Below are 26,298 nucleotides of genomic sequence, written 5' to 3'. Positions count from 1 at the left end.
GCCTTTCTCATTATTGTGAAAAAAAACAAAAACAAAAACAAAAAACTTTCCACCATTCCCACCACCTCACAGGCTCTGTTTCTCTAAGGAATTCCCTATTTTGCTGAGGACCAACATTACAGACTCAGGTGTTGCCTCCACCCCTCCCCAGTCTTGGGGTCGGGCCCAGTCCTCTAGGAGGCAAGCCACATCAGGCCGCACATCCATTGGGGGACACTCCAAGGTCACCCCATCCATAGGGGCAGCCTGCTGAAACATTTCTCCCATGAGGGCAGCCTGTTCTCTTCCTTGGTCAACAACGAATCCTGCCAAAGTCACCAATTGTCTTGCCAATGGGTTTCAGTCCCGGCCAAGTTCACTATGGATTCAGTGAGACCAGTGAAACATTCTTGGGGTGGAAGGGTTTAATACCAACTTTATTCCCATAGTGGCAGGTCAATCACTAGAATCCCATCCACTTAGAGTGAGTCTGCATGCAGAGAGCCAGTCTTTGCCTCTGGGCCTCTCCACTCCCGCAGCCGTCTCAGTCTCTGTCCTTGGTGCTGCCACCACTCCAGCCTCTGCTCTGCTCTCCCGCAGCCTTGCAGCTGTGCCACTGTGTCACCCAGAGCACTGGGCAGAGCTCTTTATATAGAGTCAATAATGACATATTGCCCACACATGTGCAGTGAGCTAGCCAACCAGGCCCAGGTGAGAATCCTGGCCACAGGAACCTTCACTTTATCCACACTTGACTACCAACTTAATAGCATTCTATCTCTGTTGAACATTCCTATTCTACTCAAAAACATCTGCAAGCTCTAAAAAGCTACCTTACGAGAAGAATGGTGAGATGAATCAGTTAGTTACAGTTTCTCAAAGCAGTGAGTTAGTGAACCCAACTCAAGGCCGTTAACTAATTACTGTTCTCTCTTTTCTCTTCTGCTCACTTTAGTTTTTAAAAGTCAAAGTATTATATGGAGGTTCTGAATACTTAAAATGCATTTGTAATTAAGCAGTATGTTGATGGATGGATTTTCCATCACATAAATTATACTTTCAAGGGAAAAATACAGCACTGTTTCTAGCCTAAAATGGACATAGGTCAACCAAGAAAGCTGCTCACAAAACGACTGCCTATTAACAAATTATCGTTAGTAAATTCTTAAACAATAGAATTCCAAGGTGGGCTAACCATTTATATACTTGGGAGGCTGTACTAGTTATTGGTGGTTTCTTGAGTTGAGTGCTTGTAAATATCACTCATATCCTTGATGGAAGTATGTCGTGGAGAATATGGGTCTCTTATTCTTTTACATGTATATATTACTGGTGAGAGAGCAGGAGGGTGTTTGGAAACTGGTAGTATCTAGTTTTTCAACATACCATAAGTTTGACATGAATTCTAACAGGATTAAAAAAGAACTGCTTTGTGAATACAAAAGCTGTGCTCAGATTGCTGACTGAGGCTGCAAAATTTGACCCTAAGTGGTAGATGAGGAAGGGACATGTACATGACCTTGCATCAAAAAGACAGTTCTTGGATGCAGTCTGAGCAAATCTACCTAATAATGAATTTTGTTCCCTAGCACTATGCTTTATGGCGAGGGCCCAACACAGCTAAAAAGTCTCTATAATAACTAACAAAGGAAATTTTGCTAGATAGACTCATCTCCAGACTTCACACTGCCCTTGGTTATATATAGTTAGAGATGAGCTTATCTTAGACTATGGTTGAAAATACTAAAGGAATAAAGTAGCACCTAAGGGTTTTTTGTTTTTAGCTAATTTTTTCATTTCATGGTTAGCTAATGGACATGATATTAACACAGAAATGATGGACATTTGATTGTGTAATTTTTGGAAGAAGGATATTTTCAGCTGTAGTAAAAAGGCCCACTTTTGTAGGATGAAGTACCATCAGCTATCAAACTATGCCACCTTTAAAAGGACAAAAGTAATTGAGTAATTGTTATGTAGTAATGAGTGTAGCTTCTGAACTGATAGCCAGATCTCTAGTTTTTAAATAAATATTTATATTAGAAAACTCAGGGTTCAAGGAATTTTCAATTATTTTCTTCAGAGTTTAGGCATATGTTAAAAGGCTCATATTGGATAACTTATGATGTTAAAGAAATAAATTAATTCCTATATGCGTCTTTTTATATACAGAATTTACATGTTAACTTTGTGAAAGCAGCATTAACCAAGTGTAGTCAAATGTACAAAAGAAGTTATTTTTTCTAAAGTTTGAGAATGCCTTTTTTTATGACTTACTAGTCAGCTTTGAATACTGCCCTATTAACAGTTGTTGAATAAAAACTTTTCTTGTAGAAGAGTTGCTTTTGTGTAATTTCTTCAAATTCTGAAATCAGTATCTCTGGGAAAATCTCCAAGTTCAAAGCAATAGCATCTAAATAAACGAGTCAGAGATTTGAGTAACTCTTATTCCATATGTAGTGGTGGTACCAGTATTAAAAAATGCAAGGTTAGAACTTTAAAAATCCATTCCGAATGAGTATTTTCTAAACAGTAATTCAGGAGAAAAATCCACAAGACTCAAGAAAACATAAGTGTCAAGTAATATGAACATTTTAATTATGAAGATGCAAATGAAGAAACTATAATTATGAGTATATGCTGAGAAAAAAAAGTGTGTAATTCAATATGAAAAAAAGCTCAAGAATGAAAAGAAGCCAGTTTAGAGAAAAAGTACATGCAGTGACATCTCATCTAGAGAAAAGGTGAAAATGAATCTAAGTAAAATAGAGGAAAATCCCAGTATCATCTCATCTTGTCTTTTACATCTAAAAAAGAAAATTTTATTTTGAAAAGTATTTAGGAAACTCCTTAGCCTTAACATTTTATTATTTAAAGATGAACTTCTGTTTTCCTTGACTAGACTATTCATGCCTGGACCATGCCGGTAACCTAATAACCAAACCTTCTGTTCCAGAAGCAGTCTAATTGGTAAGGAGAGGTGAGCTCTTCTGCTTACTCTATTGACCTGCATGAGACAAGCCGGAGAAGCTTTTGAAATTACAAGTGTTGTCATCTCTCTAATTAAAAAACAACAGTAACTCTGAATATTCTGAATAGAATGAAGCCTTCATAGAAGTAGGTCTGGCCTCTTCCTTAGAGCCTCATATTCCAGGACTGGGGACATTAGACAGTAGGAAATCAATCGTAAAGGGCTGATGATGTTTGAGCAGCAGAGTGAATTAGCCAGAAATCCAATTTAAGTGGATGAAGTGTGTGTACTATAGATCAGAGCAAGGACAGAAAACGGATTATTCAATAATTAACCCAACAAGTACTTTTAGCAATACTTAACATTGAACAATACTACTTTAGTAATAATATGTTAATAATATATTATGTTAAAACTTTACTAATATTTCCTACTAATAATACTAAACATAATAATGACTAGTCCTCCTTTTTAGTACTATTAGGTACTGAAGATACAGAGCTGGACTAAGTTGCTCAAGGTCTGCTTTTGCAGACCGAAGACAGACAGAAATCAGAGCAAAACTGAGACAGAGAGGCAGGGAGGGAGAGAAATGTGTTATGAGAGTGTAACATTCTTGTGATGTTAAGCTGAGTCTAAAGCTGTGAAGACTGGATAGTAGGCTATTGTTATAGTCCAGACAAGAAAAAGATTAATGAGAACCTAGACTAGGTGGGAGCGGTGGGAATTAAAAGAAAAAGATGCGAGAGGTATTATAGAGACAATCAATAGGAGTTGGCAACTGCTGAGATGTGCAGTAAAGGGGAGGGAAGAGACACAGATGAATTAGAAACCTGGAGCCTCACTGAAGAAATCGGGATGCTATTAGCAGAAATACAGATGTCAAAAGACAAACTAGTTTGATGGGGTAATGAACCGGGGTGTGGTACATTGTGTTTGATGTGTCAGAAAGTCTCAGGAGATGACGATAAGTACCCGAAACTGTAAGATTATAAATTAGGGGAGAAGCTTGAGCTAGAGATTTAGGTGTCCATCGGAAGGATGAGATAGTTAAAGCTGTGGGATTGTCTATAATCATCAAATTCAACGAAGGATGAGAGTCTCCATAGAAGTGGGGGTTGTGGGAAATGAGATAATTAGGGGAAGGCACAATTAGAGTTAAGGCAACTAGGAATAATATCAAGCCATTAAATACTGATTCCTAAGTGACTGCTCTGAGCACCCTATAAGGGTTACCTTACCTCATTTTCACAACAATTCCTAAGAAGCAGATTTTGTTGTTCTCTCTACTTCATAAATTAGGAAATGGAGACAAAGAGTGGGTGCTAAGGCCACACAGTTCATAAGTGGTAGGGTCAAGATCCAAACGTAGACAGCTAAGTCTCACAAGCCTGGTCCTTAACCACTGTGCTTTAGCGCCTTTCAGGTAGAGTGGGTGATTTTTGAAAAGAAACTTGCCATTGTTAAAACAGTAATGCCACAGATTACGTGGTTAGGTTAGCAAAGTGGATGTCCATGGACATAGGGCTGAGTTTGAGAGTGACAGCAACATGTTTGAGAAACACAGATGAAAGAGGGGTTTGATATTAAGCAAAGGACTACATGCACAATATTATTTTTTACACTTTTGACAAGTGCTCTGAAGGGAAGTTCAGGGTCCTATGGATGTCTATGTTAAGGTCCTAACCTATTATATGGAAGCTATAGGAAGTTGCTGTCAGGGAAGTCTGCCTTGAGAGAGTGACATTTAAACTGAGACCTAAATCATGGGTAAGAATAAGTAGAAGAGGTAAAGGAAGGGCCTTCTGGATCTGAGGGCCCTTGGGCCAGAGGAGTTTGCAGGACTGAAGCAGTAAAGAAATCTGGAGCAAAGATAAGGGGAAAAAGCCCCTATACTTCAGACTTTATCCTAAGAGCAATGGAAAGATAATGAAGGGTTTTAAGCAGGAGAGGGACAAATAGTGGCTCAGAGAGTTTAAGTAAACTGCCCACGATCATACAGTGACTGACTGAGCCAAAAGGAAAGCCAGGCCATCCCAGCTCCGAGGTCCTTCCTCTCACAAAACTGTATCACTGTCCAGGGCTGTGCTGTAAAATGTTAAACAACTTTCTGGGGAAAACACATTTTCTGATTTTAGTGGTATAAATACCATTGCTCATTTTAAGCTATTAAGGTGAAGTTACCAAATGCAGAGTTGGAAAAAGATGCTCCAAATCACACCATTATGTGGTATTTCTAATTCAGAGACAATAGGTGAATATACCCTAAAGAACATAGAAAATAATACAAGGTATTACAATAATTAGGAAGTGATCAGTGCTATGTAGTTATCACCTTTGTTTTTAATATAATGTATTTAAATCTAAATTTACACAATTTTTAATAGGGGCTCTCTGGGGAAACAAAAGGCCTACCAAATTCCTGAAAATTTAATAATAAGATCTCCTGAGCAGGTAGAAGCTGGAGCCAGCACAGCATGGTTGCCACCTCAAAGAACCATTTCTTGGGTGCAAATTTGTATTTTCCTCCTTTTGTTTTGGGAGATGGTTTCTGGAATCTGAGATAACAGCTCACTCTTGTCTTTGCCCTTATCTCATTTGTGTGGATCATCAAGCACATTCAGTGAGAAAAATGCAGTTTTTTTCCAGATAGGCCAAGGGGGGAGGGAGCTGGGGGCTCACGGAGAGCAGGGCTGTGCAGGGTCCTACATGGGGACACCAGGCGGCTAATAGCAAACATTTCTGGCTCACACCTCACCTTTGCTTTCAGTCAGAAGAGCAAATGTCTGGTTTCAAATACAAATTTATAACTGTTGAATTCAAGCTAAACTTCTATTCTCTGTATCCATTATCATTCTGTCCTATTATTGTCATGCGACCTCCTCTTTAGGAAAACCACTGGACCCTAAAATACAATGTGCAGAAACATGCAAATGAAAATAGCATAAGCTCTCAGACTTTGGCAGTGTTACTTGAGTTTCTGTGGCCTCAGAAGGGACAATCATAATATTTTTCTGGCTGTCTTGTCTTGATTTATAATTTGAATTTCCATAAACGATAATAGAGAGGGCAATTATCAAAGAAACGGAAAGGACAATTATCATTACATTGAAAACACATCACATGTCCAACAGGATGAATGACTGAGCTAAAAGCAGATTTTGTAGATCTTGCAAATGTTCCAAGAGAACTTAATGGAAGCAACTTCATCTCCCCACCTCCTCCAATTAACCAGATGATTTGGGGTATATTTTCATTTTTTTTCCTGTGGATGATAACACAAGGCCTGTTAATCTAATCTGCCTGAATACTGACACTACTTAGGATATGTAAATTTATGAGACTAAACCAGTTGCTGTTTGCCTAGTGTGAAAAAAAGCTTTCTCATTTTTTGTAAAAACAGTAGAGAAAAATTAGTTCTCTTGTTTGTACATTTGTGATTCCAGGAGACTGTAGATACCCATCTCATCTGTTCATAACCCTTGCAATGAATCTTTTTAAGTGAGACAACACAAGTTGGCATTTTTGTTCGTGAGGTTAAATAGTAGACTGGACACTGAAATTCCCCTAAAGGGCTTTTATCTTGGTTGGATAAATTGAACAAATTATAATTCAAACTATAAACATTAGTTATCATTACTAGGAATATGGAAGTAACAGGTAAATGTTATCAATGACTTTGTGGAGAAATCTTACTGTTTAGATTTACTACTTTGAGGAGTAGAATTATAGAATTTTCTGGAAGGGGCAAGCTGTGAATAGAGAAAAGCAAAACCAAAAAATTTCCTTTTGTTAGCACCTCTGAATAGTAAGAATAGCGGTGGCATGAATATCATCACCTGTCTTTATGAAACTTTGTATCATCTGATCTAATCAGTTCTTGACAGGGAATAACAAAGGTGTCGCCCTTTTCATGTTAAGTAAGGTTCACAGAACAGAAAAGCTCTGGAGTTCTTATCTTCAGAATATATGGATCATGAAGAAACTAAATATTTAGAATGATGGAAGTGCTCAAATCAATTTATATTTATTTCAGGTGGGCCTCTGTTTTCCCCATACTGGTCCTTAACCTGCCATTGGTTAATACATAACCAGGTTAGGCCTGTTTACTTGAGAACAAAGGACTATAAGATCATACAGTACATGTGGCTCTACTCCTAGTTTCAGAGGTCAGACATTATGGTAATGGCTCAGAAAGAAAAAAAAAAGTTCAAAAGAAAGAAGGAAAGAAAACAAGTATTTACTAATCACCAATTATTGGTTGGATACATTAAATACATGTAATTTTAATGTTGCCACTGTCTGGTATCAAACCGGTTAGTAAGTCTTAAATTTGTACACTCTCCCTGTCTCCCAAAGACACAACAATTACATTTTACTCTGCCATGCTACGGCTTTTGTAGGAACATTCTCCTTCTCTTCAGAGAACTGAGTTGCTGCGCCTGCCCTGTGTCCATTCCGGCATTTTGTTGCTTGGAAAATAGAATATATGCTGCACTGTCTAGCTGCCAGCAACATTCGACATTAATGCTGAATATTTTCCTTTTAAAGACGTATGATTCCCTAATGCATCATCTTTTTTTTCTACCTTTCATCTTCCACACATTCTGAGAGCAGTCTTTCAGTGTAAGAAATATTTGACAGCTTTTCTATATTAATAAAACAGACAAAATTTCTCTCCAATTTACTCACTATGAATTTATATGTGTGTGCATCTATAAATTGCCCATCTTGAATTGATTTTATTTATGTGTGTGTATGTGTGTTTGTGTGTGTTCTGAGGAAATAAATTGTTAGGTTTATCAGTTCATGTTGGTCAATAAATTTGTTTTGAAATATAAGAACTCTATAAAATAAGAAGTCTTTTCCCTTTAAAAATTCTCCAAATTTCTGAATTCTTGGGATTTTTGTTGAACTCTCAACAAGTACTGTCTGTTGATCAAGTGATTTGCTTTTGGATATCTTCATCAAGGGCACTAGAGTGGGGGGAATTCTCCTTGAATTCCAGGAAGTTGTTCTTTGGACATGATGTTTACTTCCTTTGATGTCACAATTTCTCTTGATAAATGTAAACATCTATTTTTAACATGGTCGTTAAGACTTATTCAATATTCTGTTTCAATTCCTGTGTCAAATGCTGGTGGAGTATAAAGGTCAATTTATGGATCAATATACTCACAGATTGAATGTAGAGTTAATAAAATGCAGACTTAGTTATTTTAATATTTCGTAATGTGTTTGGAACATAAGAGGAGCACTTGAAAAATAAATATTGAAAAGGTATTCACTCTAATATAAAGTATAATAAGATGTCAATAAAGTTTTCTTATCATTAACATTTTTGGGGATTGGTACATTTTTATCAATTGTTCCCAGTGTTTCTGTTGAAACCCTTTGTCTGAAGTGTTTAATTCTCACAGGAATCCCATGAGCTTTGCCTCCTTATCTGATTTTGCAGATTTTACAACTCAGAGAAGTTAAAAAACCTTTTCATGTTGGTCAGCAAGCAAACGGCAGAGTAGGGACTGAAACCAGACTTGCTGGATTTAAAGGCCGTGGATGGCAAAATGCAGTTCTAATTACTCCAATTGTGGGCAGCTATTCTGGAGGCAAACTAAGCCTTGGTCATATATTTGTGCTTCCTAGGACAGTTTCAGTGAAAAACTGCACCAGGTAAGAGATATTCATCCTAATTTTTAATTCATTTAAATAAAGCCTGTCTCCCTCTCTGCTCATAATCCTCTCCAGCCTCAATCACACTCCCGTTTTCCACAACCAAACATCCAGAACATTTGTTTCCTCATTTACCTACAATGATGGTCCTCTCTTTACCTACCAGACATTTTTCTATGTCCTGAAAAGAAATGAAGTTTCTGTGGCTGTGAAGTTTATATTTGGGTGGGAAAGAGAGAAAGTAAACACCTACTTACATATACACAAACATAATTGCAAGTAAGGTCCAATAGTGATAAAAAGCAATGAAAAAAAATAAAAAGGGGTAAAGACCTAGAAAACAATAACAATTAAGTTCTGCTGTAAATATATTACAAGTGCCAGACACTGGCCTAAATACATTACATGGATTAATTCATTTAATTCTCACAGAACACTATGTGGTAGATATTGTATTTGTGGTGGATTAAGAATGGCAGCAAATTATTAACTGCCTCTGGAATGGAGAGGTCAAATTTAATTCTTCTTCTTTTGAATCAGAGCTGGCCTTCATGACTTGCTTGATGAATAGAATGGAGCAGAAGAGACAATAGACTAGGTCTGGACTTAACCTTTAAGTTGACTGGCAGCTTCTGCTTTGTTCGATTGGAGCCCTGAGCTGCCATGTAAGAAGTCAGACTAAGACTTCCATGCTGTGAGAAAACCCCAGTCACATGGTGATGTCAGGTGTAAAGTGAGCCCCAGGTGAGCTCCCAGACTCTCAGTAGGCATGGGAATGCACCATGTTGTGCACCCAGCCCCCTCTAGCTGACTCCAATTGCTATCTGACCTCAGTAGAAGACAAGCGCCAAGTGAGAACCCCAAGGGAGCTGACCCAATTCACAGCAAAGTGAGAGAAAAACGAATAGTTGTTTCAAACCACTAAGTTTTGGGTATTTTGTTATATAGGAATGAATAATTGGAACAATTATAATCTTTTTATAGATGAGAAAAACCAAAGGAAAGAAGAGTGAAGTAATTTGTTTGCCATATTCTAATCTAGATTCAAACCCAGGCAGGCTGAATCACCCCCCTCCCCACCACGCACCATTTTAAATTCTACCCTACTTGGCCTTATCCCTAGAATGAAATGCTTATCTCCACCACTCCCAGGGTGCCCCAGATTAAACTGAGTAGTTGCAGACTCGTTTGCATTCCATTTTCTTCATTGAATCACTGTGGTTAAAACTCAGGGCACACTACCATTGGACTATGATTGCTCAGCTGAGGTGCTTTTGCAAAGGGACCTTGGGCTGCCCTTGTCCCGGAAGTATTATGTTGTCTGTGACCTTTGGTGGATTGGAATCTTAAGAAAAATAAGAAGGATATGGAGGAGATTGACCTGTGCTAATCTATAATCCTTTCATTGTGTTGTAAAATTATGAGAATTATTCAAGTGAAATAGGAAATTGCGTGGCATTTTGATTAAAGTAAAAGAGCATGAAGTAAGTTGGTTAAATAAAAGGCAAATAATTGTCATCAAATAAAATTTCTCAGCATATAAATATGTTACATCTTTTGTTGAATACACAGAGCTGATATTCAGATGGGGAAAGGAGTAACCGGATGTCTGTAGCATGACAGCATTAAACAGCAAGTCACTGACCCAGATGTTCCTTCCTCAGCAAGGAAGGACAGATAAAAGTACAATGTTTCCAAGTGAGCCCATGGAACATATTTCCAAAGACATTTTTCCTTGGGGTATTTACAGTTTAGTTTTGCTGTTTCCATTCTGAAGACTTTGTATACACAACAATAGAATATCTCCTGATAGCTCAAAGGAAAGAACTCTATAGATACAGCACATTTCCCCCCTCAAGCCTTCCAGGGGAAACTCCTGGTACTCTTGAAACTTTCCTGTCAGACTATTATACAATCCAGTGCTTTTTCCAAGCAGGAAATATGATGTTCCAAAGACAACTTGACCTCCTGTTTGAAAATGGGGGGAGGGCAGCCGGGGAGACCGAACAGGCATGGTCTAAGTATACTTCATTCATAGACTCACTCACAAATACAAACAAGTTAATTTTGTTAAGAACACAAGATAACATTTCACTTAAAACAAAATCCCAATCATTTATTCTCCTCTGGAGTACTTCTTATGCATCCTTGAGTTTTTAAAAGTTCAAGTGTTGCATAAAAAATCAACATAATTACAGAAAGCAGTCCTTAAACAAGAATATCCTGTTTTGTTTCCTGCATACTCACTGGGGTGGCTCGTCTGAATCCTTGACAACATCCAACTTCAAGAAGAAAACATCAAGAGTGCATGCTGATCTTGGTCTTTACACACAGCTCCTCAGCAGTAGGGCCACGGGCCCCAATGTGTAAGCTGACAATGGCCCTATTGTTTACTTTCCAGTCTGAAAAGCCGTGCTGCTTCTCTTCACTGGGTTTGGTCTCTATAATCCTAACAGCCATGTTCACTCAGCAGTAAGCCCAAATGTATGTTTCCCACAGGAGTTTCAAATACACGAGATGGATTAGCATCTCTGTGGCTTGATGCAATCTGTGACAGATTCAACAGTAATAAACATTTTAGATTGTGGTCAGTGCTAAATTATTTGCTGAAGAACAATTTTATTTCTGAGGGAGAAAAAATTAGCAGTAACTTTTGGGGAGTAACTATGCTAGCTGAGGGATAATCCAGCACCCCGAACCTCCTGCCCTCTCAGCATTTCATGCTGTGCAAAGGGAGGGGAAAAAAAGCCCAATTGTGTGCTGATGAATTAGAAAACTTCATGAACATTCAAGAAATACCCATGCCACTACAAATTAACTATTAGCAGGGCAAGGTATTCATCCTTTTTGTCAGATTCTGTGAGAAGTGCGCCTTATTAGCATTGAAGCCCAAAGAAGTAATATATCAGTCCATGTTCACTTATCCTACAAGAAAAGAACAGGCCATCTCAGTTCTAGAAAAATAAATAGCATAGTTCTTCCTGTCCCCATTTCAATCCTAAAATTGAAAATCACCAAACGAAATCCTATTTCCTCTCGGCTTCCAGTTTGTCTCTGTGTTTACAGCGGAATGTGGCTTTGCATTTTAAATCAGTTCCATCATAACCTGAAAGTGATCACAGGACGGCTAATTCTGTCTCCAGTTTCCACCCCTCCCCCACTTGGTAACTTTGAATTTGAATGGGAGCAGCCCATCCTCTGGGGTCCACAGCCGTGGCCCTGGAGAAGCAGCTTCTTTCCCCTGCTTTCAGCTGGTTTCCTGGCATGTTTCACGGGGATTTGTGGTGACTGGCAGCTCTGGAATCACTTTTCATTCTGTCAGGTTGTGGTTAGCCTTGGTGGGGTTTCTTTGTTATACTGGCCACTACTAGTCAATTCCCTTGAAAATATCTGGTTTTCTCTTTTTGCCTTAAAGAAAAGAAAAAAAAAAAAAAAGACAGCTCCAGACTCCCCACCTTACTTACCCCTAAAACACAAACACCAAACAAACACGGATATCCCTTGGAAATCCTGGCGGGAGACAGAGGCCCAGATGTTCTCCACATCCCAATTTAATTTTGACGTCAGACTATAAAAGATCTGGGAGGCCCCTGTTTCCCGTACCTGTTCTGCTGACATGTTGTTTTATTAAAGAATCAGGGATAAATTTTACAACTGCTTTTTCATGTTAAACAAAATAAAATAAACCAAACATATAAAATGTGAATTTTTGGAGCACATTGTTTCTTTCAGAAAGCTAGAACATAAGAAGTAGGTACCAAAATTAGCAAAACAAAACAAACACTTAGGAGTGGTTAACATGAAGTTTCCCATGGACACAGAGGGAGAGCTGGCACTTTCCTCACTTGCCTAAAGCCAGCACTTACCAGAGTTTTGTATATCATGAATTAGTTTGGGGCGTGGGGGGCAGGGAGAGAATGACGTAAGGTTGCCAAGATTTTATATTGCCAAGTTAGGCTATTAGAAAAAAACCCCAACTAACACTGAAATCTTGCATCCTTTCTTAAAAGAAAGGACATGTTAGCCCTGGTGGGGGTGGAAGGAGGAAGGTCATAATCTCAGCATACAAAACAGCTTTCCGAGAACGAGGAGTCGGCACCTTTTACACCAGCGTGCCACAAAAGCCTTTAGAAACAGCCAGTTCCCTGAAACACACCAAGCCCCTTCCCACCGTACTGCCTTTGCCCCAGCCGCTGCTCTGACTGGAAATCTACTCCCTGGGACCTTGGCAGAGCTCTCCACTCAGATCTAACCACAAGAGGTACGGCTTCTCCAACCACACTGTTTAAAGCCCCTCGTCGACAAACCCTCCCTGCCTTCTCTTCCTCTCCAATTTCTTCCTCTGCCTTAATTTGTATGAAGTACTTGTTATTACCTGGCTATGTATCATTAGTTCACATCTTCTCTCTCCTCCACGACAGCAGAAAGGCCAGGAAGTCATGGCCTGCAGAGCGTTTGCTCACTGCTTTTCTTCCACTACCCAACACATTGCCTGGCCCGTGTGAGGGACTTGGTACATACTGGTTCCATTTATATATGTGTATAATTTCAGAGTCCGTGTTTTTCTCATTTTATTGTGGACAAGAAAAAATGGCTGCAGCAGTGCCTGCCTGTGTTTGGTATATGGAAACCACTGTTATAAGCAAAAGATTGAAGAGTCCCTTAAGCACAGGTCAGGGCATAAGTGAAGAAGGTAGACATTTGGGGCATGCATTCTTTATTGCGGCTGATTTCAAATAACAGAAGTGAGAGTCGTGTTTCTTAGGACTGGCAATGAACTGATAGTAGGCTGCAATCAGGCCGGACTACAGATGTAGGAAAAAGGAATAATCCTAAAACAGATTTAGGCAGTATGACCACCATCTTCCTCCCTCCCCAAATGACTCAATTATGTAGATTAGGCACAGCTCCTTAGTATCTCATGAATTGTGAAATGCATTATGGATAGTTCACAAATATAGATAGTAGGTTTCAAAAGTGTATATTCCAGATTTTTGTGCCATCTGGGGTCCTGGATAGGTGGTTCAGATTTTTTTTTCCTGAAAAATATTACTTATAAGCATGTGAGGCTCATTTTGGCACAGGTTTCTTTCTCCTGAAAAATAGAGGATGAGCCAAAATGTGCAAGTTTTAAAAGCTATGAAGATTTTTATTTCATTTTCTTTTTAATTTGAGTCTAGTATCTGCTCTTGTTGCCATACTTCTGAGTATCAGTAGCAGATCCAGCAATTGGGGAAGAAAATGAGAGTTTAGAGTACATACATGCATGCATGTGTATGTGGTATATACATATATATAGGGTCAACATATATTGGTTATTACAATAATCATGACAAAATTAGTGGAAAGTGTAAAAGTGTAGATCTTTTGAAATTTCCTCATTCTCTCTCTCTCTCTCTCTCTCTCTCTCTCTTATTCTTTTATGCTACAGAATGGAATGGAGTTGGGGGATTTAGAAAGCCTCTGCTGATTAATCCATCATATTCTGACAACTGAATTCCCAGAAACAGAGTATTAGATTTTCACACAAAGTGACCTTTTTACTGGAATCTTTCAAGGCCAAGCCTATGAAGTGCTGAGAGGAAGACTGCCCCATAGTGGGTCCCCACATAGTGGTAGCTTCTAGTGTTATTAATTGCCTCTAATAGGGAACCAAGGTGTTCAATGTCTGACCAGCCAAGTCCACAATCTCAGTACCATCTCAACTGCCATGCAGAGAAGGTTTTGCAAGAAGTAAGGCCGACGGCAGTTGGGCACACTTTTACACTGAAGGGAAAGAAGAAAATGTTAAAAATTTTTTTTTTTTTTTAAATCAACAAAGTGGGTATTTGGGCCATCACCCAGCTGATGAACTTGTCTTATTTTAGGATTGTATATCACAGAGATTAAAAATAGAACCAAAGTTTAACTTCATTGGTAACTTGAAATAAAAATGTTCAGTTACTTTTGAAAACTGCCTCAGCACAAGGATAGAGGCAGTTATTTTTGGTAAAAGTGGTCTGTGGACAAAGTAACTGGTGAAAATGCTCTTAAGTATTCACATAGGACAAAAAACCTTCCTGGCACTAAGAAGTCTCAATTGGTTTTTCAGCTGCGCTGTGGTTTATTGTGTGCTTTAAATCAGCTCTAAGACTACACTACATACCATTGTGCCTGTTAGAAAATCATTATGGTGCAATTAAAAGCAATGTTGTTTCACAGGCGAACATGGAATTTTCCTCCATGTCTGACGGCTGTGCACCTCCTTCGTGCCTCTTGTGATTATCTGTATTTGCGATGGTCAAGAGACAACAGCTGTCCGGAAAACACTCAACAGGTGGCAATTACAGGGTGATGCCTCATCCTTTTTTGGACGCTCTCTGACATCTGAGCTCAGGATTTCTAGAGATGCTGTTGTGCACCTGACTTCCTTCAGGCAACACGGGTCTGGAATGTTCAGGGACTAAATTCATCTTCTTCCAAAATGAAGAGAAACTGAAGTTCCTTACAAAACGAAATGTGCAATATCACACTAAAATGTATAGTCCTTGGAAGCTTCTTAACTATTACAGATAAGAATGGCTAACCGTATAGAGAGCCTGATAAATAGGGAGACCTATAGATCACTCTTTCTTTAGGAAGGGAGTGAGGCAAGATCAATCAGTTCTTTCATTTTTGTAAAGCTTTTTTAAAGATTGGCTTTATAGTTTATAAAAATGAGCAATTTAACCTTGGCTTCTATAATGACATGACTTGTTGAGTGACATGATCTATGATGAAATTAGTCTAAGTGGTTTAAAAATTAATTAAGTGGTTTCTTTTTGCATTTCAGGTAACATTTTCACATGAAACACTTAAGCTTCTATCTTCATTATTTATATAGCATATATATGTGTATAACATGGGAATAAAAAAATAAGAAGGTGATCGACAAAGATGTAGAGCAATGCACTGAACAATTCTTAAAACTATGCTAGATTATTAGTGTTCACAATCAGGTTTATGGGCTCTGTACATGATTGCTGTACATTTCTTCCTCTCAGTTGCATACACCATTGCAATTCCAGAGCCTCATTTCTGTCCAGTGAATATTCTGGGTTGTCTGGATGTATGTGTGTAAACACAATGACAAGACAATATTGAATAATAGATATATGTCCTGCTTCTGTGTTCTAGACCTGGACCTGGGCATGCCTGCTGCCAGCTCAATCCCCCTCCAATGTTGCTAAATAATATCTGACTGTCTTTAGATTGACCTGAATATGAGTATAGGCCTATAAAATTCTAAAAGCAGCCAATAAACTATCCCACAGGGTTAAGTTTAATTTTGTCAAAATTGTTGTCTTTCGTTTTCCATGTTAGCAAAATCATGTCTAGCGTTTCATGAAGATTTATATTTCTTCTAAAACATGACACTCTGACATTTTCTGTTTGTCTAGTCATGTCCCAGGTGAGGGAACCACATGTTATATATGTTTTCTGTTAATATATTTGCAAGTTGGTCTCAGCGGTTGGGCTTGGAAAGGTTTCCAGTGGATCGAACACATGGAATGAGAAGCTGTAAAAAGGAGTCTGTTTCGTAAGTGCACAAGAAGGCAGGTAACAGGGGAAGAGGCTGTGGGAAATATGACAGACTACACAGCAAAGTTTGGGAAGACATTGCATGTGTTTTGGAACAAAACTATTGCATTTATTCTATGAGCTTAATATGTGCCAGCTGTTATGATAAGTATTTATTTTATTTTCACACATGAGATTGGCACTTTTATTTCCATTATACTAATAAGAAAACTGTGGCCCGGAGCTGATAAATAATTTGCCTAAGGTCACACAATAAGATGGTCTTCCAGGTCCTTATAACTTCTCACAAGAGTATAATTGTTTCTTCTCTAAACAAAATATGACTTTGTACATATATTCCTACCGTTTATAGGTGCTTGTTAATAAAGCAGTGAAAAGTATATTTTTATAATGAAATCCATCTTCATAGCTTTTAAAATAATACAATTCCTACAGAAGAAGTTCAATGGATATAAAAATGTGTATTCTTTTGAATGCTTTGGGCATTTTTATAAGTAGAGTGTTAGTAAACATTTTTTCCTCAAGTTTTCATTTGTTTAATGATTGATATGAAGATAATTTTATATCCTTTAACAGAAATTAAAAGAGAACTCTTCCTTTTGTCTGAGAAGTGAAATGAGTCTGTAAGAAAATCTACAAAGAAATTTTAGAAACTTTCTTTCTATTGTGTATAGAAAGTGATATGTTCCCAGTTGAGACAAGTATGGGAATGACACATGACAGAATACATTTTCAAAATAAGCATACTATAAAAATGATTGGTAGAAAATGATTTCACTCATCTGTGGAGTATAATAACAAAGCAAAAATTGAAGGAACAAAACAGCAGCAGACTCACAGAACCCAAGAATGGACTAATAGTTACCAAAGGGAAAGGGACTGGGGAGGATGGGTGGGAAGGGAGGGATAAGGGGGAAAAAGGGGCATTACAATTAGCACACATAATGTAGGGGGGGCACAGGGAAGGCTGTACAACACAGAGAAGACAAGTAGTGACTCTATAGAATAATCTTACTATGCTGATGGACAGTGACTGTAATGGGGTATGTGGTGGGGACTTGATAATAGGGAGAATGTAGTAACCACAGTGCTGCTCATGTGAAACGTGAGCATAAGATTGTATATCAATGACACCTTAATAATAAATAAATAAATAAATAATAAAAAAGGTCAGTTGAATATATTTTATGAAATTAAACTTTATGTGTTCTCCCCACATTTTGAAAGTAGCACACCCTGAAGTCTGTCTTACACTAAATATAGATAAACAACTGAAAACCTAAAAGTAAATCCTAGATTTTCATTTGTTTTTTTTATTCCTGGTATATACTCAGAGGAGGTGAAAAAAATACATAGTTGAGATGCTCTATGGTTACCTCCAGTGTCTGGCCACAATACTGGCATCTGCGTGACACTGTAATGACAGCTCAAACATGTATGTGGACAGGACAAACCCACAGGGAGAAGCACCACAAAAGCAGATGCAACATGAAGCCAAAGAAAGACCATTGTCTTAGGGTAACTGCTTGCAGTTGTGAGTATCCTACTATAAATCTAAGCCTTGCAGGGAAAGGTATATTGTAATTATAATTGCCATTTGAGATTATTCTTCTCCCTGATTCAAGTAGATGAGGAGGGCCTAATTTTTGTAACACTCCTGAGCCTCACTTTATGTCATCCATTATTAGACAATTTTAGTTTTGAATCAGTATGAGCTTTATCTCTAGTTATGATGTTCACATCCCCATAAGTAAGAGTAGGATCAATAGTAAAAGGAAATCAGCAAATTGTAGGCTTTGCAATAAATCTAAGGTATTAGGTGGACATAATTTAAACAGTTGTTTTTCTTTTCCTGAAGAATAAACACATAAAAATGGGGCTCTAAAGGGATTATGCATTCCTAAATATTTTATAGCTGTGTTAAATGTGATCCTGTGCTTTAGTTCCACTGCTGAATATTTGCTGATGATCATTTCCTCACCAACTGAAAACCCAAAAGATGCTATTTGAGGTTTTTTGTGTGGTTTCAGCCTTGGCCCTTCTGTCAGCATTTCGCTGCATGATTGTAAAGAGCAGCTCTTTGCATGTGAGAAGACAGATGCTGGTGATTTAAGCAGGGAAAGGCACCATGGTACTTTTACTCAGCTGATATTTAATGATATACCGTTTAATGTAGTTCATCTTTCATAACCCTGAGTTCGAACAGAAGCAGCCGCTATTAGGGATGCAATAACATTGAACTTCCTACCAGTGACCTAGGAGAGCTCCTGTTGTAGTTTTAGCTACTGGACCCATCTGGCCTTTCCCCTAAGCACTGAAGGAGAGGAACAGTTTACTTCCCGTCCCTGGAGTCCTGGGCAGAATGTATAAATGCCAGATAAAGACTTCCATATCAAAACTCCTTATTTTAACATTGCTCAGCAACATTGGAGAACAAAACAATTCACTTTTCTCATTATCAATAGAACACTGTGAAAACTCAGAAAACATGGAAAATCATGCTGGGCTGAAATCAATTAAAAGGGTAGAGGTGTCCCTGGTTTCAGCCTGGAAGGTAAACTCATTTTCTTTTAATTTGCTTTTATTAGTGTGGGTGCTTTTTGGTAAGGTATTTGAAAAGTCTTTTTTCCTCCAATTTTAGAAGATACTAGATACAGATATTTAGACAAATGGATGGACTGTTAGATAGAAAGATGGATGATAGATAAGCAAAGTACTTGAAAAAGCCTTTCAAAAAAACTAAAGCATATGAGATAGACATCTAATGAGACTGAAGTATTTTGGAGGAAGGATGATACCCAATAGGTGATGAGAATCATGGTATTAATGTTACCAGCTAGGATGCTTTAAATGCCTTTTTTCTATCCCAAGCATTATCTAACTTAATAATCTGTTTTCACTTTGGCATTATTAGTAAGCGATTGAAAAGCAGATTACAGGATAGGTTGCCTGTCTTTTTCTCCCCCTGTTTTTCTTCCCTTTTTGGGTAAAATTCTAACATCTGAAAATTAGGATTTATAAGAAAGAAAAGGATTATGGACTTTCATTACAATTACAGGCCTACCAGAGAACAACTCTTACCTAGTCAGTTATGACTACAGCTAAACCCTTGACTGCTTACAATAAACAGACCAATAATATTTTCCTTTCCAGCAATATATTCCTAAAAGACAGTGAAGGCAGTGAGACTTATATTTTGAGATGTTCTCACTGTGAGAAACATACTTTCCTGGTGTCCTCCCTGATGGGCCAAGATGGACTAAAACTACAGAGTGGTTCCCTCTGCCTCATTGCAGCATATTCCATTCACAGAGCCAAAGTCAGGACTTTTCTCTGTGGATTCTCCTGTTTAAAGTTAAAAAAAAAAATTACTTTTAAGCTTTGCCTAGGGTTCAAAAGCATTTGTATTTACCTCTGCGCATCACTTGAAAATACTGTCTTAGATGTATTTATGCATTTTGCAACGTTTGATGATGCTCAGTATTTTGGATTTGTCATCTGGCAAGTAAGTAGAGAATTTGCATAACACTTATCATTATGCAATTATGACATTTAAAAAGATAAAGGAAACCTTCTGTATGAGGTTGTCGAAAAGGAAATACTCAAAAATGTAAATGTGTTCTACCTTACCCTTAACTATCATAAATTTGTTGCTAGAAAGTTCCTTTTTCCACTTCTGAGGCTGAGTTTTACTGCCTGGTCTGCCCTGGTCTAGTGCATGGGATTCCTGGATTTTCAGTCTCATCATTATTTGTGGAGAAAACCTTTCAATTGTTTATTCATTTGTAATATTTAATCGAACTCCATGTGGGGAAATGGATATGTTAGTGTAAGAAATTGGGCCCAAATTATCATGATTTCATTTAAAAAAGAAAGATCAAATTATACATTCTGTTTTAACAAGGAATTGTTTAGATAAGCTGCCATAAATTGGAAAAACAGGTATGAATGTATCAACCTCAACAAGTTACAAAGTTTGATTTGGAATACTATCCGAATGTATTTTTTTCAGACGGAATACAGACAGTTATTTTATGAGATTTTTATTTCCCTATTTGCTCAATTCCAAGATTTATAGGGGTTCTAATTTGACCCATGGCAGAAACACCACCACAGAAACAGTGGGGGGGGTTTCTTCACAAAATTTTATTATAATTATTTCCAGGCCCAAGGGCATATTATCATGTGGAGGTATACATTTTAAAATGGTGTTTCAAATTTATTTAGCCTTTTAAAGGTTCAAAATAAAAATCTATTCCTTTTTGCTTGTCTTTAGAGGGGGAGATATTCTGGTTCATTCTAGTTTGGTTAGCTGTGGCATATTTCTTAGAAGCTATCATTTGCTATTATGTTTGCACAAATAGCTAGAACAGATTTCAGTCTTTAGAGAGTTGGATTATTCAGGTGAATGTGGCTAGAGCACTCAATGAAACCGATATTTCATAATCGTCTATTACTATGAACTCTTTTAATAAGCTTCTTAAAATAAGTCTTCAAGAAAAGCGGAGAAAAAAATAAAAGAAAATGTCTACATGGTGGCACAATTGACTGGAGATGGTTGTGAGCGTTAATATCAACTGGAATCTAATGCAGCTTGGGGACTATTGGTTCACCTTAAAAAAAAATCATCAGATCACACAATGAAAATATTCAAATTAGAAAAGGTGGGAAATACATGAAATTTTCTTAAAGAAATGCCCTATCAACCCCAGAATCAACAAAGTCATGTCTGGACTCAAATTAAGACATTACAAGCCAACATTTCTGTGAGAGAATGGTAGACCATAATACAACAAGCTAAAGCTAGTCACAGATTTTCTCTCTACCCTAACCTTAAATAATGTCACTGTATTCACCCTGACATGATGCCATATTATGTAAGGACTTGTAGAGAGAAATAACCCATTCAAAGTGGTTGAAGTAAGGTATTATTGGTACAAGAAGGAAAATAGGTTTCACTTGTCTTACTTAGTTTCTTCTAAAGTCATAAGGAAAACTTACATTGGGACCTAATGGAATATTTTAAGGGAAAATTGCAAAAGACAGCATTAAAAGAAAGTGCCTAGTGAAAATTCTACAAATTATTTTGTAAAATGATAGCTAAAGTTAGTAACCAAAAATGCATCATTTTCATCATAATGAATCACCAGTTTAGAATTGAATGATGGCAACTATTTTTCTTATCATCAAAATGTGATAAAAAAACACATTTAATACTCTTTCTTTATCCCTACCCCTTTAGAGGGACCAAAAAAATAAATAAAATCCCATAGTATTCCTCAGGGGTCACAACAGATTCTGTTGTAATTATAAAGTGCAATTCAGAAAAATTTCAATGGTGTTTTATAGAAAAAAATAATAATATGGAAGTAAAAGATGTTTGTTGTGCCTAAAATAAAGCATGGCACAAAAAGAAAAATCTCTTTAATTCTTAATGCACTTCTGAGGACGACTTGCCTGAGAATTACCTGGGAAACTTGTGAGAAATCCTGTAGTTTCCTGGGCTCTATGCCAGATCTACTGAGCCTGAGTCCAGGGGAATGAAATTCAGAACCTGTTTTTACTGCACACAGTCACAGATGCTTCTTAAGTGTGGACAACTTTCAGCATCACTCTCGTAAAGGCAGTTCTTCAGTCTGTGTGATCACTTAGGATCACTGGGCAAATCAAAGTAAACCAGTGGGATTAGTAAACATGTGGAAGAGAAGTTGAGCATTTTCTGTTGTATCCTTGCATTTTGGTAGATTGTCTTACACATGGTAGCACTCAAGTAACATATGTTAAATGATTGAATAAATGGAAATTCATCCCTTATACAAAGACAAATGTCATTTGGATTCAAAATATACATGGTAGAGTAGAAAATGACAATTAGGAATTATTCAAGGAAACTGATTGTTTTATCTTTTATGCATATGCAATAATATTTGGAATATAGAAGATAAATAAATAAAGTTAAATTACAGATGAGGTAACAAGTGAGAGACAAGGGGACAAGTTTAAATATAATCATAAACTCCTTAGCCAGACCTTCCTAATATGAAATAGAAATGTTGAATTGCTAGCCATTATGTTTTTTTTTTAACTTTTTATGTTTGTAAGCAGGAAGCTGCTTATGGTAGCACAGTATAGTTTCCAAATTTAGGAATAAATTTACTACACTTAAAACAAATAAAGAACATGAATGTTCTTACTCTTACGTGTTTGCTGAAAGTAAGATTCCTTCCATTTTAGCAATGAGAAAAATGAGAAGCTCATTTAACATGCTTATTCATTTATTCATTCATTCAGGAAATACTTATTGATTAACTACTTTGTAGATAGTTAAAAGTGTTCTCTGTCCATAAAAACTCATTGTGCAAAATATTGAGAGAATGGCTAAATTGCATTACAAAGAGATAAGGGCAAATATATAGGTCTATAAACGTATTATATTTTGGGGATGATGAGTAGTGTATCAGGGACTACACTTTTCTTTCTTAAACCTCTGCCGTGAGTCTGCTGGAGACCACATAATTTAACAGGTAAATATACACTTGAAGGTGAAAGTCAGGGACTTTCTGCAGGAACTATCTCCACTGATAGTTCAGGGCTAATCCAGAAGGAAACATTCTCCTTTTTGTCACAGATGGTTACCCTCTGAAGTTGGATGCTCTGATTTGGGTCATACTCATTGAGAGTATTAATGAGAAAAAGGCATTAGCATTTACATCTAATTCTGTCGTTGCTGAAAGGAGCTGTCATAGGCTTAATAAGCATCTCCTCAAGTGTTTACAGACCACCGTTTAGAGCAGCAGTAATATTTCCCCTTCCCCTTATCATATCTTGGTTACAGACACCTCTTTCTCCACTATTGTTAAACTGGGTGTGTCCACATCCTGCTTCTTTTGTATTAATCTGCTTAACCTCTTTAATCATTTTGTCTGCTTAATTAATGGGCCAGCCCCTAACTACTGTGGCTACTACTATGTCATTTTAACAAAGAGGTTGTACAGACACGTACACTGGCATATCTTAATTAAAAATGTGACAGGTCTATGAAGGTATTTGGCAATAATTGAAATCAACAGGTCATTAAAAATTCTTCCATGATACTACTAATTTGTTTGTAATAGCCTTCTAATTGCAGCATATTGAACAAAGACAAATGTGGGTTGGACTCTACGTAAAAAGGATCAACCTTGTCTTTTCTGATTAAAACAGTTATAATTTCTACTTCTGGTACAGTTGAAATAAGGATAGAAAGCTATATCCTGTGCCTTTGGCTGACAAGTTTCTAATGTTCAGGTGCTTTTTCTGAAAGGTGGGTTCCCTTTATGAAATGTTTGTTGTCAGTGAGGAACATTGTATAGTCTAGGAGAAATCACAGAGATGCAGGTGCCTTATGAATAACCAGATGGGAAATGGAAGATGATCAAACTTCCTCCTAGACCCTATGAGTCAAACAGGAATGACAAAAGACTTTCCTTTGAAGCGGTGAGGAGAGTAAAGCTGAATTTTAAAATGTCTTGTATACAAATGACGATAATGCCTTACACAAGCCTCTTTCTTAAAGACATGAAACCTGTTTTCTAGAGCTTTTCCCATCACCAAAATACAGGCAGAGTCTGCAATTAAACTCAGCAGCTGTTTAACAGTGCCAGAAACACTTACAAACTTTCAGAACGTTTCCTTCAAGCAAAATAATATCCTCCAAAGAGCACACTTCAAATTCATTCGCCACTGACTCAGAGGGAAGAGTGCCACCTATTGAATCATGGCCTCAGTATTCACAGCACCTGACGGTCCTTCCCAGGCTCCCTCCCACCCACCCACTAGCACATCCTGTTTCCCTCAGAGAGCTGGATATAATAATGCTCTGAGGTGGTCTGACGTTCACGTGTAAGTGTGCTCATATCACGCTCTATAATTTGAGGAAAACACATGAATTTTAATCAGTTTTTAAAACAACCAGGCCTCTCTTCTCTTTTACTAGAATGGAAAAAATTCACTTTATTACCTCGAAGATGCCAAACAGTGCCATTTTATTACTGTGGGAAGCTGGAAGTCATTTCCGAACTCTTTTGGCAGGGGTGCTATGTAGAGCATCCAGTTCAGTCCTTTAAGTGTCTTCTGAGAACCACCACACAAACTCTGATTTACTGTCTTCAGGAGTTAAAGGGACCTTTTCTACCCTGAAACCGAAGAAAGAAAGGTGAAGTGTGTTTAAGAAGCATCCCATGAGACTTGCAAGAATATGAGTCAGCACAGAGTGAGCCAGATGTTAAGAATGTTTTGATAACCCACAAACATTTTCCAACTTGTAAATTTTATTTTGGTTTAAAAGATTATGTTGTATATTAAAAGACTGTTGTCTATTGATTGATTGGTCTTCAGGCCACTTAAATAAACTTACATTTAGTGGTTCTGTGGCTCCTTTTTCTCCCCCTGCCCTCACCCTCGCTTGCTATTTGCATTGTAAGTAAGTCTTGGTATACTTTTGCAGGCAATGCCCTGTCACAGTTAAAAAATATACATTATATATTGATACACGCATACACTCACACCCACACACATTCCTGTACTACGGCAGCACCTAAATTATATAAACATATATTTGAGTGATTATGCAAAATTTAAACAAGAATCACATGGAGATTTTGCATATTTTATAATTTACATAACCAGAAGATGGCAACACTCCAGTCACACTTCTTGCCATTTAGCAGTGAGCAACAACTATTTGAATTTATGTGTGAAAGAACTGAATCAAATCTCTAGTAGTTAAACATTTCATAAGTTGGGGGGCTGCTATTGTTATTAATATAAAAAAACTTCACACACATGTATTTTGCCCTCAGTTTATTATGTTTGGCCAGTTTGGTGGTGTCATAAACACTACATCATTAGAGGCAAAAACACAGTAAGAGAGAAACAAAATATTAAACCACTAGTCAGAAAATATATTAACTGTAGTGCCTGAGAAACAGTGGGCTCCCTATCAATATCTGAAGAAATAATGAAGGGATAAATTATACCATAATTCATCTATCACATCAGAAATGAGAAGCTATCTGACAGTGTAAAAGGAAATTCAGGAAACTCATATTCTTGACAAGAATGAGGGAGCTACTGACTTCTTGTAGAAGGCCAATCTTCACTTGCCTTTATATTTCTAAGCTTTGACTAGTAACTGTCCAATGCAGTTCTCAAAACTGTGGATAGTTTTTCTCTGGTTATAAACAACCCCAAATGGAGAAATGTTCTCTCTAGTAATTGCATTCTTAATAGAGTATTATATTCATAAATGCTATAAAAATATCCATGATGGTAGCCTTCAGGTTCCATGTCTTTTTTTTTAAGTGAATTAATGTTTTCTTATGATGTTGTGGTTGTTAATGGAGAAAGCATTATGTTTTTCTTGTTCTTACAAGTTAGGAAAATATAACCTGACACTTGGAGTGACATATTAAATATTTCAAATATTATGTGGGCTATTTCTTATTAGGACCAGGGTGATACATCTGTTCTAAAGCAGAAGATTCACACTTGACAGTAGGTTGAGGATTTCATGTTGCTTTCATTGCTAAATCCAGTAGGGGTAACAGAGGCCAAATATTCGAGTACCACTTGCCAGCCAAATGGCAGAGGGAAGTGAAGGGCTTCAGCCAGGAAGCCAGGGAGTGCAGCGCAACCCCTCTCCCAAAGGTGTCCGGGATGTCTGACTTATGAGGGATGAAGTCAAGCTCACAAGCTTTGACATATACCTAACAAATAGGGACAATTTCGAAGAGCAAATTCATTTCTACCTTGCGGAGTCATCTTTAATGGCTATTAAAAGGACACAGCAGAAGAAATAATGGTACTAAAAGATAAAATAAAAAAACGAACCAGTTAAAAAAATGTTTCTTTTTTTAGAAATATGTCCAAGAAGCTCTGTCCATTTAAAGCTGGTCCATACATTGGACAGACTTATATATTTTTTATATATTTATATAATTCATTATTTTGTATTTCCACCCCCCCATCCATCCATCCACCATCCATCCTTCATCCAGTCATCCACCTATCCCAACAAAGTATTTACACATCATTTTATACTTTAACCCACCCACAAACCTAACCTGTTTTGGGTA

At 37.4% G+C, this 26,298-nt stretch overlaps 1 protein-coding gene across 1 annotated transcript in view; it reads right to left on the bottom strand.

Annotated features, from left to right (window-relative positions):
* Window positions 1–26,298, bottom strand: part of ADGRL2 (adhesion G protein-coupled receptor L2) — a 591,965-nt gene that overhangs the window by 475,905 nt on the left and 89,762 nt on the right. Inside the window, exon 2 of the mRNA XM_036890112.2 lies at window positions 24,183–24,357. The gene's annotated coding sequence lies outside the window, so the exon portion shown is untranslated. The remainder of the gene's footprint in view (window positions 1–24,182; window positions 24,358–26,298) is intronic.

This window comes from Manis pentadactyla, chromosome 4 (genome assembly GCF_030020395.1).
Source record: "Manis pentadactyla isolate mManPen7 chromosome 4, mManPen7.hap1, whole genome shotgun sequence".
Taxonomy (NCBI): Eukaryota; Metazoa; Chordata; class Mammalia; order Pholidota; family Manidae; genus Manis; species Manis pentadactyla.
The sequence above is the reverse complement of the archived record's forward strand: the minus strand, read 5'-3'. Positions and strand labels throughout refer to the sequence as shown.